This window comes from Drosophila sulfurigaster, chromosome 2R, assembly GCF_023558435.1.
Source record: "Drosophila sulfurigaster albostrigata strain 15112-1811.04 chromosome 2R, ASM2355843v2, whole genome shotgun sequence".
NCBI lineage: Eukaryota > Metazoa > Arthropoda > Insecta > Diptera > Drosophilidae > Drosophila > Drosophila sulfurigaster.
This window is the reverse complement of record NC_084882.1, coordinates 33,814,204-33,833,279: the sequence shown is the minus strand read 5'-3', so window position 1 is coordinate 33,833,279 and position 19,076 is coordinate 33,814,204. Positions and strand designations below refer to the sequence as shown.

Here is a 19,076-nt window from a genome sequence, read left to right as displayed (position 1 = left end):
TTCATTAATTTTAATTTAAATTGTAGGAAGAAAGTTTCGAATTTGTGCGTTTTTGCCCCGTCGTCGAGTGTGGCTAACCAAACTGTCGCTCCAGGCATTCCGCTGTTGATTGTGGTTTTAGTTTATGGGTTGAGGGGTAAAGATTTTCCTTTAGCTGGAAATTTTAGCTTGATTGGTTTTCCTTCGCGAAAAGATAATGAAAGTTGTTCGTGCAAGACGGCAAAATATATGAACGAAGGTTGCTTTTATTGCTCTTAAAGTCAATTTTAACAACTGGAGCAGAGAATGGTGTGTGTGTGTATGAATAATCAAGTTTTTCGATTGGGCAACAGAATGTTGTAATAATTACAAAGACTGTGATAGGTATTCTAATTGGATATGGCATGATTCTAAAACAGAATAAATTTGGATTTCATTTGCTGAAATATAATTCAAATTTATGTGAAATTTAAATAAATCAACTCGATTTGATTATTTGTTTATTTTTTAGAGTAATATGCAAAGTAAATTTATGCAACTACAATGCGAATAGTATTGTTTTTTGAAATTAATATAAACATGATTGATATTCGTTCTAATTTAAAGAATTTTCCGGGAATTTAAGCAAATTGAATTATGTATTTTTTGTGGTATGTGTATTTATTTATTGTGTAAATGAAATGTTTTTTTATTCAAACCTTTTTTCAATTGCATTCATATAAATATATTTTAAATGTAGTACTATATCAATATACCACATATAGCGTTTGGAATATTGTAGTATTTTCGGTATATATTACCGGTAATTTGCACTGAAGTTTCTTTAATATATTAACATAATGTATTAAAGTTTTTTTTTTTATTATTTTTTGTTGTGTTGCAGAAACTTTGTTATTAATGCTTTCAACCAAAATATTTTGTGCACCTTTTTTACACCTGGCAATTCAGGTGCTGTGGCTTCTCTCAGTGTTTCTCTGACTCAGAATCGCAACATGCAAGACTTGCGCTTTTGTCTTTTGCGTTTCTGCAGTTCTTTTCTCTTCTGACTCTCCGCCTACAAGTTTTATTTTTTGTTTTGGCGACAAAAATCTCTTGCGCAACACATGACGTCGGGCAAAGAAAGAAATTTCAATGTTGGCCTCGCTGCTGTTCCTCTTGTTGTTGTTATTGTTACGGCTTGTTGTTTATTACCGTTACAGCTGTTGGTCCTGTGTTGTTGATGTCTTTCTCTCTTCGGCGATGTGTGATAGTGTGTGTGTGTGTGAGTGTGGGCGTTCTTTGTTTGTGCAAAAATTAGTCGCAAGCGGCAAAAGCACAACATGAACTTGAAATCGTTGCCACAAATTTCTTACTTGTATGTAAGATTGAACGCATGTTCATGTGTATGTGTGTGTGTGTGTGTGTTGTACATACCACACATGTACTTACATTCATACTTATTACTTGTTCAGGGCAGGCAATGTGTTCATCCGATTTGCCGTTGAGTGTTGTAATTGTATTCAAAAAGTTGTGTCGTTAGTTTTGTTGTTGTTCTCAGTTTGTTGATTGTTTTTTCTTCGTATTTTGTTTTTTTGTTATAGTTTTTGTTGTTGTTTTTATTATAGTCTAAGTGCTTGGAATTGTGTACATGTGTTTGTGCTTTTGATTGCCGTAAATGTCAATCGACACTAATGAGTTTTCTTTTGACCTTGGCTTAAATCACGCCAGACCAAATGTAGTGAGCATGTTTTGCTTGTAAATATGCTTAAACTGCCTTTGCATACAAATAAGAGGCACTTTAGTTAAATCTGCTGATTAAAATACTCATTTCACAAAATCATAGCATACTTTTGTGCGCACTTCAAATTTCTAAGTTTGTTGGAGGCTCTGGCAATTGCTTCTGACATTATTATTATTTTTTTCAATATGCTTTTACTTTTTATTGAATTTATTTATATTTAGATGTTAGGAAAAATAAATTCTTAAGTTATTGGATAGTTATTCGGTCATTTTCTTCAGGCATTACTATTTATAACAAATATTCCTGTCTGTTTATTGTATTCATTTATGTTCAGATATTGAAGCATATACAAAACAAAATTTTCTATTTATTTGATGCTCGATCATTTGCTTCAGGCGTTACAATCGTAACGTCTATGAATTTATTTAAAGGTGAATGCTTTTATAAAAATAAATTATTTATTTACGCATTACAAACCAGAAAAAATATTCCTCTATTCAGATATTAAAGTTAATTCTTTTATGCACACAAATTCAATGCATACCACAAAGAATTTTGTGATTAGAAACATATGCTTCAGAAGTTCTTTTATGCCGGTTTGTTTACAAATATTTTTTCACTTATTGCTTAAGCTAATTAAAATGCTTCATTCAGCGCATTCATAGCGCATTTATCATTCGTTTCTTCTTCCTTTATTTCCATTTGCTTTCAGCATCGCTGGTAAATTTAATTTTGAAAAAAAAAACGCAATGAATGGAATTTTTTATTTTTAATAATTTACATTACATTATTTGCACGAATTTATGTAAATGTTTTAGGCGCACAAAAACATTGCCCATACAGAGACACTTTGCCACACACAAACACACAAACACACACACAAACACACAAACACACACACACACACATACACACTGACACACAGAGCGAGCGAGCAAGCGACGCACATTTAAATTAAGAACTTTTGGTGCTTGTCGCTGCGGCATTCATCATTAAAATTCAGCCAAAAATATAGAAAATAAAAATAAAATACGCCTCCCTTGTTGATGGGCAGAGAGAGAGAAGAGAAAGCAAACGAGAAGTAGAGAGAAAGAGAGGGAACGAGGAACAGTGTCTCGAGTAAAGCAGATTTCAGCAGAAAATCTGCGCATAATATCATCATTTCTATAACCAAAGGAATATATACATGCGGCACACATACATATATATTAATTTACATATATAAAATTTCGAGCATGTTTATGAGAGAGTACGAGAGAAATATTTTAATGAAAAACACTTGCGGGCATAAAACTTACGAGTGACAGCAAAGCCTATGGCGGCACATGGGGCTTCAGACACTCAACCATATCGTATATATATATATATGAGTACTTCTATATATATGTAAGTATGTGTGTAAGTGAGCACAGTTACACCTGCATTAAGCTTGCTGCTGGGCACGCGTTTTATGTGGACCAAAAATCAGAGCTAAAAGCAATTTGCATATTCGAGTATACGAAAATTTTTCGAGCTTTTGCCACTTCTCATTTTTATTCGCATTTTATTTGATTTGCGTTAAGCTCAAAGCCTTGCTTACCTGTTCCCTGTGCGTCAACTCTGCAGACGCTTCACTCACATATAAATATATATATGTGTATACATACTATAGTATAGTATAACTCTTGCTGGCAACTTGATGTTGCCTACTTAGCGACGTTTGAGCACTCGAATCGAGCTGCTCGGCACTTAAATCTTGTCAAGGTAATAAAGTAAAAGGAAGATTCACACAGCATACACTGAGTGCCTGCCAATTTGTGCTGCTAAACAGATCGATGTACTATATGCTAGATTTGAATACAATTTTTATCGATTCCTTTTTGCACAGAAAGATGGTCAAATAAGAGTTGGAAATATGGCATGAAAACTATGTATAAAGGTTACTTTAATTCTCAAAGTTATTAAATTTTAATTTACTTAAAAACAGAACTTGTCTTTGATTTAAGGAATCATAATGTTCAGTTGCGAATTATTCTATAATTCATTTTTTTGGCAGTTTTTCCCAGTTCATTTAAAAAACAAATGAGAAACCTTATTCTAAAAATATATGAAGAAAAATATGAAGAAGAATACTAAATATATGGTATATCGACATTGCACTACATTAAAAATATCCCAAAAAATATTAAATTATATCAAAAGTGATATTTGGTATATCGACATTGTAGTAGATTCAAAATATCTTGTTAGCTTAGGCATCTAAGACCCTTTTGTAGTATGTCTTTTTTGCCATAAAAAAGTCTTTCTTAAATAACTTCTACAATTTTTACAACTTCAATTAAAATCGGAACTTGTTTTAAATTTAAGAAATCAGAAGATTCAGTTTGCAAAAATAAAATCAAGTCGTGATTATTTTATTTAATAAAAATAACCCAATTTTATTGCTCGTTTCTGCCTTTTGACAGTTATTTGCTTTTTGCATTTACCAAATCTGTTATCTGTTTGTGAATGTAATGAAAATATTTATTTAATTTTAAAAGCTTGCTTGCAAAACTGATAACACTGTAAAAATAATCAAATCTGCATAAAAACATTTTCAACATGCATGTTGCTGGCATGTAAATCTATATCTTGAACATTTCAACATGTTGAAAGTCACAAGATGTTAAATGTGCTGACATTTTGGGCAACAAGAAATTCGCAAAAATATTTCCACAAAACGATGCAATCCTGCAATAGAGAGGCTTGCAAAAACTTTGTGAGTATCTATCTCTATATTTTCGCAAATCAACATCTTCAGTTTGGCCGCTTGACAACTTAACTTAACTCGGCACACACATCACTTACACACACACAACTGCGTACGCACACACAATGACACTTAGTTGGCACAAAAAAAGTGGAGCAAAGTACGAGTTTGAAAATTTATGCAGGCAAATTTGTAGTTGAAAAAGCCTGGGCATAAATTTGACCAGTCGAGTTTTTCCGCCTGCGGCTGCTGCTGCTGCTGCTGCTGCTCGTTGTTGTTGAGGGACCATAAACATTTTCAATTACATTTCTATGGCTGCCAAACAGATCTACAAATAGTCTCGCATTTGAGCTGCGGCTCCAGCGCATATTTCACGCACTCACACATACACACACACACACTCGGACAGGCAAATTTAATTATGCGCACAAATTTCCGTTTTTTTGCCATGTCCATTTTTTTTTGTAGGTTTGAGTTTTTCGTTTCTTTTATGCTGCGATTTTTTATTGCATTTTTGGCATTTGTTGTGCTCTGTTTTCATGACTTTCAATGGGTCAACGCCAGCAGGAGAAACCCTTTTTTTTTGTGCTGCCTTGTTGGGTGATGTTGCCTAGTCTAAGTCCTTTTTAATGCGCTTTGACCTTGCTGCGGCGGCGGCGGCGTCAGTGCCTTCGCTTTGGTCTCACTTTGGTTTCATTATTGTAAGGAAGAGCAGCAGCATATTTTTTGTGTCGAGCAGGAAAATGTGTGTGTGTGTGGAAATCCTACGAGTAGGTGGCATGCTCTCGTAGACATCGTTGAAAGTCCACCAATTGGGTTAATTGAATTTCCAGTTGAGCTCCAAGCTTCAGCTAAGGCACTTCACTTCAGCGTCTGCCCACTCTTTCCTCTCCTCTATCGTGCGCTCCCACTTTCTCTCTTTCTCTGTCCCCTTTGGGGACAATCTGGCTGTCAACTAATTTCATTTTGGGTCTTTCTTTGCACCATATTGTTGGCATAGCATTTTTGCTTTCGTTTTTCTTTTTTATTTTCGGCAAGAGCGGATTATATGATGAAGTATACGACATGTGGGACGCTCTGATTATTTACGGTTGTGTTTTGATTATTACGAACACAGCCAACACATTTCTCAAGGTTGCCTTTCAAAGCGAATAAAACTTATACTATAACATATAATTTTGTAACTCGGCTCTTTTCTCTCTCACTTTAAGTTTGGGATATGTTTACCACTCATTGACTATTCACAGACGCAAAACTGTGCAATTTTGCACTGCATGACAAACAAGTGCTGACCATATCCGTAAATGTTTTGTGGCTGCTGCTGCTTTCAAGTTTGTGTGTGTTTTCTAATTGAAATACAGTGAAACTATGCGTAAAACTTGTTGAACAAGTTTTGTGGCCCAAAAAACGCTGCGTCAAATGCAATGCAAACTGTTTGCCAGACACGCACACACACACACACACACTCTCCTCTTTGCAGCCCTCACATGTGTGTGCTTTGGAAAACTGTGTGTGAATGGGTTGTTTTGGGGCGGAGGAAAGCGCATTAGGCCACAGCTCATTTCAGAGTCGTGTTACTGCCAAAGTGATTTCAAATTTAATTGCTCAAGTTGCGAAAGCACGAAAATCCTTTAAAGTCATTGCAACTTAGCAGTAACAACAAAAACAGCAACAGCAACAGTTGCTAATGCACATTGCCTTACACTCTTTTCAAATGTGGGAAATTGTAGAGAAGTTCTGGCAGCCAAGAGATAAAGACTGTTTAGCACAAAAAAGTTGCCAGTTGAAAATTGTAATAAATCAAAAATTTCAATTTGGAATGTAAGTAAATTCTTTAAAATGGAAAGTGTTTTTTACTACAGCTAAAGAATACACAATATACGCATTACTAGGCGCTAAAGTAAAATGTTAAGCATTGATTATATTTGTAATTAAATTTATATAATTTGGAATTTTGCTATTTAAAATCCTTTTCACTATTTTTAGTTCTGTAAAACCAAAAGTGTTTTTATAGTTTTTAAACAGAACGAACACAAAGTATTTTCAAGTTTTTTGAATTTGCTATGTCAAAAACTATGTTTCTAAAAAATAGTAAAGGAAAAGAATTTTTGCTAAGACTTTTCAGTATTTTAAACTATGCGCAAAATATTTTAAAGTGTTATAAATTTAGTTTGCTGCAAATTAAAGTGTTATGCAATCGTTGTTTAAATTTCAAGTTATATCTAACTTTTATTTGCGCTGGTTTCGCAGCTTTTTCATTTTGTCGAAATCAGAGTAATCCCAATGTCGAAGTTGTATGAATAATTTGCATTTGCTGGCGCTAGTTGGCGAGTTGCACGTGTCACCTGGCCACACGATTTGCCACAATTCACACCTAGCCAAGTGGTCGCATAGTTAACTCATTTACATTCAAATTGAAACGGATTACGCAGCACGAATCGACAGCGACAGCGACCGACAGAGACCAAATGAAATCCTTTTACCCCTTTGGCCACGAGTCGAGATGGCGAGATGCTAGCGAGAGCATTTTTGTGCGCAAAACTTTTAATTTGCACGGCAAATTAACAGCAAATGCCATGGCGAACACACCGAACAGGAAGTGTCAGTGGGATTTTAGCCAAAAGCCAGTCAGTGGAGAAGTCAGTCAATGTTGTTGGCTTGTTAGTTGCGCTTTGCTAATGAGAAAATTCTAATACCGCTTGAATTTGTGTTTTTGAACAAATTAATTCGAGTCGCGTGCGCATTGATGAATTGCATACCCAACTTGTATAGTATACACAGCCTCCAAATACTCTTACTATATATTAAGTATACGTAATGGCTGAAGATGCAGATTGCGAGTCGCTTCGCGGCACTTTCAAGTGTTGAGACTGACTGAATTTTATTTCATTTTTTTCGCGAAATTCCATACGCAACGTGATGGCAGCTAGCCAAGTGAGGGGAAGAGGAAGTAGGAGAAGGCCAAGCTGAAGATTACAAAGTGTGTGACAAGTTTATGACTTTTTGACGGCACTTTGGCTTAGTATCTATGTCGTCTCTGTCTCTGTTCCTCTCTCTTTCTCTCTGTGCTGTGCTGTGGGCATACTTCGTAGAAGGCTTTAGTCTCTGTCGTACATCATGACCTGTCACCCATTAATATTCCACGTCCTTAGAGTGTTTGAGTTTTTGTGGTTTACCGACCGTTATAATGAGTTCACTGAACTCGCATGCGTGACTTTGATAATGCCATGAATACACCTACATTATACTATGTTGTATTCTCTGTGCTGTGCTAATTCCATGTTAACAAACCGCAGCTAAAACAGTCATGGCTTTTGTGCGTTAATTAAGCCAGAGAAATAGACTGAAAGGAAGTGAAAGTTAAAGGCGCAGATGTGAGGAAAACTCTCATTACTACAAGCAAGCAGTAAATTGATGGATGAGTTCTTCCCTTTTGCTCTATCTCGGAATTTTCAATCTGCTGCGCAACATTTTCAATAATCTGCTAGCACAATATTTGCTTGAATGATTCCAGCACTCATTTCCACTTTGGCAAATCCTGACCCAAATTTTTGTTTTCCATTTTCTTTGGCTTACTGTTGTCACTCGACTCGAAAGCTGTAATCTTCAGAATTGCAACACTAGAACCTGTTGTATCTGCATATATACTATATTTCTAGCTTCCACTTTGGAAATCCTTTAATGTCTGCCTGCTGTCTGCATAACTCTCATTTAACCCATTTGTTTTCTAACATTCACTTTTTGCTCTCTTTCTCTCTCTCTGAAGCCAGGCTTTCAGATGTCATTCCGGCGTACACAAATCTTGCAAGCAAACCACATATTTTTCTTGTTGTTAGCACAAAAATCAATTCAAGCGTATGGAATTTAAAATACAGTCCTTGACTTCGATATGCCCTGTATAATAGAGTAGTTTTCCCGAGTTAAGTAATGCGAAAAATAATAAAAATAATAATAAATTCGAGAAGCTAACGAGTTGTTGGCACATTTTGGCAAGTAAGCTCTTATCTTTGGACTTGGTTATATTGCGATCAAAATATATACTTTATCGGCTCGTAAATGTGCTCAGCTCAGCTGTGCGGCATAACGTACGAGTTTAATAGGAGTGTGTGCATTTACACAACCTTATAATACCCTTTTAAGGCATCTTTATGTGTACAGAGTATGAAAGGACTAAAAGGCAGGCAAGCACAGCTGCCTCCTGCCTCTTGCCGCCTGCTGCCTGCCGCTTTGCCATATTTACAGACTTCCCCCAATTCCTTCCGTTTCTTCTACGTTACGCCATTTACGTTTTCATTCATTGTGCGTTTCTCCTCGTTGTTTTTTTTTTGTGTTTGTTAGCCTCGTCCTGCTTGTTTATTGCGTAATTGTTGGAAAATGGCGTCCCGATTTAGGCTAGGCTTGATTTTGGACTGGTTTTGATTTTGTTTAGAGTTACGTGAAATTAAATTGTTGCCATTTCTCTTTCTATTTTTGGAGGCAGCTTCCGCTTTCTATTTGAGTTATTGCTTAGCATTGTATTTCTTGCGACTTTGCGCATTTATTTTTAATTAAAAACACTTATTTGCAAATTAAAAACGCTGTTCAGCAGCTTGCTTAAGAGCATTCTGTCTTACTTGGCTGGCTAGTCTGGCTAATTAGTAGCGTTTAATGACATGCCTGACGCGTCGTCTTAGCGAACCTCAACCACAATATCGTGACGCAAATTAGTGACCACCAACGAGCAGCATAACGATGGCACCTTAACCAACTAACCAACCAACCAACCAAGAGAGCCTCGCACCGCGGGAGGCGCCACAAGGTGGACAGTAGGAATGTATGTACCTGGATGTGATGTCCTCCCCGAGACCCGTGTTGACCCCTTTTTTGCAGCCATAAATCACTGCCGTTGGCTGCCCACTGACTTGGGCTCATTAATTTGCGCCGTTGGGCCGGGGCTTAATTTCTCTGAATGTTCGTAATTGCTGCGCTGCTTTCTCAGCCGGACAAGACGATGACGACGATGGAAAAATGTTGCCAAGCGGCAATTTGTGCTCATTATCAATGCTCATTAAATCAATGCATTGTGAAATTTAGTTTCAATTTGAAATTGAGTTATTCAATAGCCTGAGCAATCAATTGGCTGATAGAAATTACGCGGCCACAAGAATTGGCAAAACTTTTCAAAGAATAGCCAAATTGATTGTGTTGACATTTTAGAAAGTTGGAAAGTTTGAAGTTGACAGGTAAATTTCGCAATCAAAACATTTCTAATAAAAACACAATTTTTGTATAGTTTGTTCTTTGTTGTGCACAGCATTATAACCGCTACCCATAGGGAAGAAGGGTATTATAACTTTGTGCTTCTAGGAAATCAATGTAATGTTACTTTGGCTGCTAATCTGGTATATTTGGCCTTATATGGTATATTATGTGTAGTACTGTATCAATATACCTAAAATGTAACGTTCGGTATATTTTTAGTATTTTTGTGGTATATTAACACGGCCCAAAATATACCAATTGGTATATTTGTAGTATGTTGTTATATTTTTTGGTATATTTTATTGTGCGGTATTATTTTGAATGTATGCCGAATTAATATATCGAAAAAATACCAAAAATATACCAAAATGGATGTCTTAGATATATTGCTAGAGTACTACAAGCTTATTTAAAATGGGTAGTTGTATTTCATAGTCGAGCACACTCGACTGTAGCGTTCGGTTTATGTGTAGTACTGTATCAATATACCTAAAATGTAACGTTCGGTATATTTTTAGTATATTGGTATATTAACATATACCAATCGGTATATGTGTAGTATTTTGTTATATTTTATTGTGCGGTATAATTTTTAAAGAATGTCAAATTAAAATATCAAAAAAAAAAAATATACCAAAAGCTGTGTCTTAGGTATATTGATACAGTACTACAAGTTTATTCAAAATGCGTAGCGAGTATTTCACAGTCGAGCTTAGTCGACAGTAGCTTTCATACTTGTTTTGTATAAATTTGTATTTAACTTTAATTGCTTTTTGAAATTTTGGCCTTAATTAGTTACGATTCTTGTGCATCAACAAATTGTGTCCATCAGTAAAACCAATAATTATCTTTAATTTGCGTGCACACAACTTTTACTATTCGGTAATGAGCAATTTAAACTGTAAATCCATTTAACTTTTCCCATTGCCAAAAACCCATCTGCTGTACGCTCTCAACTCATCAGCAGCAATTGTCAAGCTTTCGCAATTGGAGAGAGCATTCATTGCGTATACGCCACCGGCATTAAGCCAAATTATTGCCATATATATTAACGCAGTACGAAATGGCAATCAATAATAACATGTGAAATTCATGTGTATTTTCAATTTTACAAAACACACATAGACGACGGACGCATTTATCAAATATTTATTCATATTCGTATTTATCCACATAAATTCTTTTACAACACACAAATGTAAATTTCTACTGCTCATTTTCAATTTTGTTTGGCTAAGCTCTTTAATTAGCTATGGCTTAAATATTTGATATTTATGCTAAGGGCAAACGAAATGTGATATTTGCATATTAAATGCTGGTTAAACAAAAGTATGAATTGGAATATTTCATATGAAGAATTTGTAAAGAATTGTTAAATGTTTAGCACTTGATTTAAATTTCAAACATTTATCAGAATCTGAGTAAATTGATAGAAAAATTGAAATATGAAATGAAATGATGCATTTACATATTTATAATTTAATATGCAATCGGAAAGTACATTTCAAAGACAACAAATTGCATCGTTTATCACTTGGCACAACAAATTTGCTTTAAATTGCAAAATTGCTGGCGCGCACTCGACGACGACGACGATGGCAAAAGATGATGGATGAGTGAGCGGTGGGGAGAGGGGAAGGGATGCATAAATGATGATGATACTGTGGCTGCTGTTTGCTGGTGTTGCAAATTTTAGTTGAGATAATTTGTTGCCATAAGGAAGTGCATTGAAAGTAGCTGCCTTTAGTGACTTCATAAATGGCGAAGCCAGACACAATTGCAGAACAAGAAGAAAAAGGCGAGAAAATGCCAAGTGCAAACCGAGTGTGGCGTTGCATTAAATCATATATGACAAGATAAATTAGCACACACACAGGCACACATACAGACACAAACAAATGCGAATGAGCAGCGCAAAACAAGCGACTGGCAAATGCATAAAGACATAAAGATGGCTAAAGAAAAGAAAATCCTCCACAACGCCCCTCAACCCCTCGACCCAAGTTCAACCCCTGCTAACATTTTCTTTGCTTTGCTTTCTTTTTTTTGGTTCATTCATGCAAAACTCTAGTAAAAATCCGCAGTAATTTTTTTGTGTGTTCTTTTTGCTTTGTTTTATTTTATTTTATTTTGTATTGTCTTGTTCTGTTTTGTTTTGTTCGCTGTCAGCTGCTGCTTTCGCTCTGCTCTGACGTTTGTCTTCATGTTTTTCTTTTGTCTGTTTACAGCGCAATTTTATTTTTGAAAATTTTGTTGTGCTTCCGTTCTCGCTTCCTGCCTTCTCCGCGTCATCCTGCTAACTGTTTACGCATTCCCCCATATTCATACACATTTGTGTCTTGTCTATGTGTGTGCGATGTGTGTGTTGCTTTTTCGTATTCAATTCCATTCAGTTGCCTTAATATGGCATTAAAGCAGATTGCGAGCGATGAAGTTTTCGTACGTGTGTATGGGTATTCACACACACACACACACATACACATACACGCCTCCTCACATACGCACATAAGTGAGTCAAAGAATTCTGATACACTGCTGGCCATCCAATTAGTTGCACTTGAATTTGATGCCTGCAAAACTTTTGTGTTATTATTTGCTTGCAAGTTGCCAAAAATAAAAACAGCAAATATTAATGAAAGAGTAAAATATGAAATCAGAGAATGCTTTTAGTCAGGCTTCTCTTTTAATTCTGAGATAAAAAAAGCGCAATTTGGGAAGAATTAAAAAGTAATTTAAATTAAAAATAGCAAAATATGAAATCAGAGAAAGCTTTTAGTCTGCTGCTATTTCCACTCAGAGATAAAGAGAAACACAGTTTTGTTAATAGCTTAATAGGAAAACATTTTTAGTGAATTTTTATTTTAAATTTGAAATAAGAACAGCAAATATTAATGAAAAAGTAAAATATGATATCAGAGAATGCTTTTAGTTGGCTAAAATAAAAGTTTAATTTTGTTAGAAATTTATATAAGTAAACTTCTTTAGTCATGTCTTTATTAAAATAGAAAGAACAACAGAAAATATTAATTAAATAGTACAATATGATATCAGAGAATGCTTTTAGTTGGCAAGAAAAGTTTAATTTTGTTAGGAATTCATATAAGTAAACTTCTTTAGTATATTTCTATATTAAATTTCAACCATAAATAAGTCACTCTTTGTGCTAAGTTGACTGTGAAATACAACTCAATATTCATCGAGTTTTTTCGAGTTGTGTGAGTTGCACTTTCATATATTCAATCCCAAATGTTATATGGCAAATATATGCCTATGACCCTTTTCCCAAATAGATAAGCAAGACATTTTAAATTGTTGATTCGATTCACTTTCCCGGGGCAACACTTTCAACTTGATCGCCCATATTTGTTGCCATCCCTGTATCCAATTGGCATTTCCATATGAGTGCGTTTTGGTTGCGCCTTTCACACTTATTGATTGTTACGTTCGAAGCCAATCACTGGACTAAATTGTGTTGTGTGAAATAAATGTGCTGACAAATGGATGTTATTAAGCGAACAGCCACTTATTGACCAATAAGTCAACCAATTGCTTTCTTTATTAAAACACCATTTATTTGCCAATTATTACGTTTCAATTAAGAACCTCAAAATATGTCACTTCTGCGCTTGGATTAATTAAACGACAAATTGTATAGTGAAATGCCTGCGAAACATTTAATAAATGAAGTGCCAAACGAAATAAAAATATTAAGTCCATGTGAATGTGCGCATTAAAATAAAATAAATATTTCGTCTCTTGGAGGCATAAAAAAATCGTGATCAACGTTTAATTTATGGCGGGTCCATTAAAAGGCAGAAAAAATTGCAAAATCATAAAAAATGCGATAAACGCATTTCAATTCGTTTACCCACAACAAACACAAATACGACGAGAAAGGTTAAAAATTCCAAAGAAATAATGAATGTAAATATAAAAAAGTTTGCAGCCGAACAGTAGCAAATAAAGAAAATTTAGACATTCTTGTGTGGGCGGCTATAAAAATACCCTGTAGGAGGTGCTCTGAGATGAAATACTCTTCAAATATTTGCAATTTAAATGACTACCTAGCCTTAAGTTGTAAATAACTCAACTTTTAATCAAACATATTTATATTATTCACAGTTGTTTTTCCAACAGAAAAAGCAAATCAAGTATACGTTAAGTGAACTCCACGGGGTATTTAACCAAAAAAGTTGGCATATTTTACGTAAAATCGGCTTAGGTCATATAAAAGCATTCACCCTGAAATACTCGAAATGGGATTTATGTGCGCCTCTTTGATTTGCGTAACGAGTTGTAAAGTTGCAAGGGTTAAAAACTGGGTTTTGGTTTAGCATTAAAAAACAAATTCAACTAATCAGCTTGGCAAGAAATTATGCAGTGATATGGGCAGAAGAAAAAGGGAAAAATGCTAATAAAGAGGTATAAAAATATGTTATACGTCAAGTATTTAAATGAAGCTTTTGCTAGAATGTCGTTAATCTATTTAACACAACTGGTTGTCAACACTCAGCAGAAGTGCTGCAGTTGAGAACAATGACATATTGCTTTGCATTATGTTTGTGCATGTCTGATTTGATTAACGTTGAACTGAAGCTATTTATTTACAAGTTGTTGTTCTTGTTTCGTTTGCTTGCACACAAATGAGAAAACTGAAACCGATGCTGAACTTATTTCCATCAAACAGACAAAAGAAATTCAAATGGCATCGAGCTTGAGCACAATAGAAGTGAGGAGACATTTTACTTCAGTCTTCAGTCTCTCTTCTCTGCCACACACTTATGCTCTACTAGATGTATCATATTCAAGTCTAATGGTTACAAACCATGAGCCAGAACCCACCGACCCCAAACACAACACATCTCGGAGACGTAAACACTGACAGCTACAAGAGCGACTTAATGTGCCAGCGCATAGAAAGTGAAATTCAAGCATATGTGTACGAATGTCCCCATGCGAATTCCATTGTAGTACAAATACACGAAAGTACTTCGTATTTTGTATTCTCTTTTCTCTATTCGTTGTTTTGCCGCAAAACTTGTTAAAGCTCTGTGAATGCTGTTGCATACTTTACGGGGCGGCTAAACAAAAAGTGGCCGTCGAGGCCTGCTGTTAAAGTCAGTCCGGAAGTTGTAAACGGCAGCGAAAACAAATGTTTCGCTTGCCTTTTTGACCGTCCCTTCCCTCCCCTCTCCCTTGCTCTAAAGTGGAGAGTACAAAAAGAATAAGTAGAGAAAAAAAAAGGAGAATAGTTGCAAAGTTTGTCGCTGTCGCCTGCCTGATAGGCACATGCTACTGTGTGCGTGCTTGTGTGTGGATTTATGTGCTTCATGTGACAAGTTGAAAAGTCCGAGATGAATATATACAGCAAAAGTTTAGCTGGAGCAGTTGAAATATAGTTATGCTCTCTAAACGCAAAGAAATTGAGAAAGATAGCGAGAAAGCAATGTTTTTAAGAGTTGCTTACTTCATTTATTAGCTAAGCTTCTACGCAGTGATAACTTTTGACACAAACTTGAGCAGTATATAAAGCAAAACATTAGAAGATTCGCTTTTTCGCAGCTACAACTCATTTGTTAAAGCTCCTTTATTAATTAAGAGGCGTATACACAAGCATTAGCTAATTAAAATGTCATCTTATCTTCTGAATTTTGAGCTAGAAATAGATGAGCCCATTCTTGAAATTCCTCAAAAACTTTGCCAAGTGCCAAATGACATGCAAATCACATACGAGTTCATCATGAATGCCTGTCGCTGCTCATCCACTTCGCATATAAGTAGTTTGTTGCTATTTTCTTTTGTTCAAGTTTATCGAAACTTGAAGCTTTCGCTTGATCTGTTTTCTTGTCAAATCTTCGCTTCCTTTGGGGCTCGGTGTGTCTCAGTGTGTCTCAGTGTGTGTGTGTGTTCGTGTGTCAAGCAGAGGTCTGAGTTGAGATGGTGTGCACATTTGTTATTTGTTCAAAAATTTGTCAGCACGACTTTTGTGTGACTTTGTCGCTTCATTTTGCGCGTGTCTCCTCTCACTTTGCTGTGCTCGGCATTTTATTTTTTTGTACGTCAAGTGGATTTTCCAAGACTCTGGAGGCAGACTCACAATAGTGGGCGTAACGGCATTGTCATAACAAGCGGGACTATTTGGCTAACAAGCAACAGCAGCATCAACAGCAGCACAGCATCAACGAGGTTACGTCAGACGTTTCATTTTTTTTTTTTTCTGTCTGCAATTTATGTGATTTATGTGGTGTGTGCATGTGAGAGAGAGAGAGTCTCAAGGCTTTTGCTTTTCATAATTTAAATGTGCTGCATAATTCAGGTGCTGTTGAGTGATTGGCGCAAGCCAAATTGATAAAGAAGTACAGATAAATAACTGAAATGAAATATGCAACGCACTTCAAAAATTTCAGCCTTAAATAAACAAAATAATGATGATGCCAGCATACCCTTTAAGTACTAAGTATTTAAAGAGTATTTCGTTCGCTCTTTGTCAAGTCGCAGACAATTTTCTTTGTTGCGACTTTGATGCTAAACCGAAGCGATGAATACAAATTGTTTGAACACACATATATATTTCACGCTGAGTGCAACGTGACGTATACGCAATCGCAATGGCAAACGCTATTGTGATTTTGTAGCATACTTACCAGCATAACGTGGCAGACAGCACGCGGCACGGGACGTTCAACGGGGGGCGTGGCTGAAGCCTATTGATGGGCTTGGTCCGTGGTAAGCAGCTTTTAGGTCTGTCGCAGCAGGTTTTGTGTCTGGTCTAAGCCGAAGAGAGCCAGGTACTCAGCGTGTCTGTGACACGCACTCGAACACACACACGAACACACATAAACGCACACGCACACGCACAATGCACTAAAGAGCTTAAACGCACACGAACACACTGAGAGTGTTGAGAGAGTGTGCGTGGAGGAGGCTGTAAATCCTTTTAGCCAGACGCAATTAAAACGGCTTGATGTGGCCTGCCTTTTTGACCATTTGACTTACGCTGCAAGTCAAGTGCTTTGTAATTCTAGGCACACACGTGCGTGCCTCTCCAAGTACTAGGATTTTCACGTTACGCTTTTCGCATTCATTTCGTTTTCTTTTCTCTGCGTTTCGTTTCTTTTCGCTTCAGTTTTCAACTCAAATGTCCGCACGTCTCGCGACGAATGCTGCAAAAGAGGCCTGCAAAAATTTTAAACGTCGATGCCGGCACAAATATTTCGGCAATTAAGGCAGCGCGACCCCGAGACCGAACACGGCGCGTATACGCGATACGCCGGAAACGGAATTCCTTAATGTAAGCAGGCGTCAGTTGGCTGGCGTGTGTCGTCTTTAATGGCAGCCATGGCGACGCTGACGCTGACGAAGACAACTACGCAAAGTGAGGTATGTCATGGTTCTTGTTGTTTCTGCTGTTGTTCATATGATCTACTCATCTAAGTTGTCAACACTTTCGCCAGCTTTGTGTCAACCCATCATCAACTCTTGACTTCATGTCTAGCATTCACCTGTTATTCATTTCGTAGTCTGTTAGACTCATGCTCTATTTATTACCAAAACAATGGCATTCGGCCTTTTGAAATCAATCGCACATACACACAAAAGTTGTCTTTTGTTATGGGATTTTCACATTCAATTCGAGAGAAGCTATTGTGGCTGCAGTTGGACAGCACAAGGGCTCGATATTATCAGTGTCAAGTTTGTTGGAGTTTCGAATTGCAGTTGAATTTGGAGTAGAACAAAGAATTTTCTATTCCATAAATAGTTGTTCATTTCCAAGAATAAGAAATTAGACAATTTATACTTGAATGAGTTCAATTACTTTTAGATTAAATAACCTTTGTCCTTGTTTTTGTTCCAAGTAAAATATTATTCAATTACTAGAAAGTGAAGAATGTTTTGTAAATAAATTTAATTTTAGCTATGATTGATTACTATTCATAAAATTCAATCTATTAACGCCATTAACAATCACAAATTGAAAGGACAATTATACGACCCTTTTGCATTATTGTTGTTTGCCATAATAACTGTTAAACACATTACTTATTCACGCATTAATTCTTTAATTGCAATACGAACACGCATTATGAATGTTGTCTAAAAATTTGCATAATGTGATTAACATAATTGCACGCTTCATGTGTTTAATGATACTTAAATGAAGCGTGTAGTGTTTTTTTTTTTTTAGAATGAGTAACATAAATATGCAGCTGAGGCCTTTGTTAACTTGTTATATTTATTAATCAATAGCTATGAACATAAATTGAGTTGTTTGTGCCACATACGAAGTACTATAAACATTCGTTTATGGCAAACCATTAAGATCTTCTAAGTCTTAACTTGCTGTCGATTGAGGCTGAGACTGTGCACGGGTTGTCATTGATAGAATACGAAACATTGTTTGCATAACATTGGCCAAGAGAGTCTGCGAAATTCTTTGCCGCGATGGCAGCTCATTAACACAAGCACCAGCTGATGCCAATGTTGATGTTGATGTTGCTGCTGTTGATACCAATGTTGAAGCCGATTTCGATGCCTATGTGGGCGAGAATGGCAACGACAATGCTATTGATATGCCAGGCACGCCTTGGCTTTTAGACCACATCACACAATTGCCACAGACGTCGTCTTCGATTTTGATATTGACGTTGATGTTGCTGTTGCTGTTGCTTTTGCGCTTAGCAGTGGAATTCATTCATAAAAATCGTACGCTCTAGCTGGCGTTAAAGCCTTAAACTTAGACAATAACAAGCAAGCACACGCGAGCCGCAGACACAGCGACACCCAAACCACAGACACACACATACACAGATATACATACACACACACAGAGAGACGAACAGTCAGGCGCAGCAAAGAAACTTTAAGTTGTGGCTGCGGCCACTTGACATCGAGTTAAGTTGTCTTGGGCCGTTTCTTGCACAACTCTCGTTGCCTACTTATCTGGGCCGTCCCAGAAGAAGCGCCCGAACCACAACGACAACGACAACTACATAGAATAACAACAACAACAAGAATAACAATAACAAGAACAACTACCACAAGCACGACCACTGTTAAAGAGATGCCGCACACGACTAGCGCCAAATGCTTTTGGTCTGCTTTTGACCGACTGGCACAGAACTGTATGCGTTGAGGCTTGCACGGGAACTGAAATTGAAATTGAAACTGAAACGACATCGAAGTCGAAGTCACACAGCAGCCGCCAATCGTGTTTTTTCTCGGCTGTCTCGGCTCCTCTCGCAACGAAAGTGAAACGTAACGCATACGCAGCGTTGACCCGCTTGCCATACGCCATATGAATGCGGCAGCTTTTCAAGTTACCTTTCGCTGAGCTTTCGAGAGAGCGAGGAAGGAAAACAGCTGATTTTTGTTATTGCCCTCAGTTGCCGGTCGGCGTGGCTCATGTTA

General features: G+C 36.6%; 1 protein-coding gene across 1 annotated transcript in view; it reads right to left on the bottom strand.

Moving 5' to 3' along the window:
- LOC133837152 (uncharacterized) overlaps positions 1–18,812 on the bottom strand; it is a 68,376-nt gene extending 49,564 nt beyond the window's left edge. Inside the window, 2 exon segments of the mRNA XM_062267827.1 lie at positions 16,313–16,844; positions 18,705–18,812. The gene's annotated coding sequence lies outside the window, so the exon portion shown is untranslated.
- Between the last annotated feature and the right edge of the window lie 264 nt (positions 18,813–19,076).